Consider the following 365-nt stretch of genomic DNA (forward strand, 5'->3'; position numbering starts at 1 on the left):
GGTGCTTCATACAGATATATACAGAGGTCTTAGGGGTGTTACATCATCTTCTGGCCAGGGGGCCTGCTGACAATTTATGACCCTCTCCTTTTGACAGCTGTCAGTCAACACTTATTTCTCCAGGGGTGATTATTCTTAAAACAGACACCACCCAAATAAAGTTACATTCCTATAGAGTGAGGGTGTAGTGAGTTTTAATTAAGGAAAGAATTTACTTAGCCTAAGGTCTAACGTGATTAATATCGAAGGTTAATACTTATTTCTTCTATATATTCATTAATGTGTATAAGGGCAGGGGATGTGGAGACTTAGCAGCAAACATTGGCTCAAAAAATGAAAAACCCTTCACCAATACAATTTCTAAT

Source organism: Bison bison, unplaced genomic scaffold (genome assembly GCF_000754665.1).
Source record: "Bison bison bison isolate TAMUID 2011002044 unplaced genomic scaffold, Bison_UMD1.0 scf7180017863424, whole genome shotgun sequence".
NCBI classification, from domain to species: domain Eukaryota; kingdom Metazoa; phylum Chordata; class Mammalia; order Artiodactyla; family Bovidae; genus Bison; species Bison bison.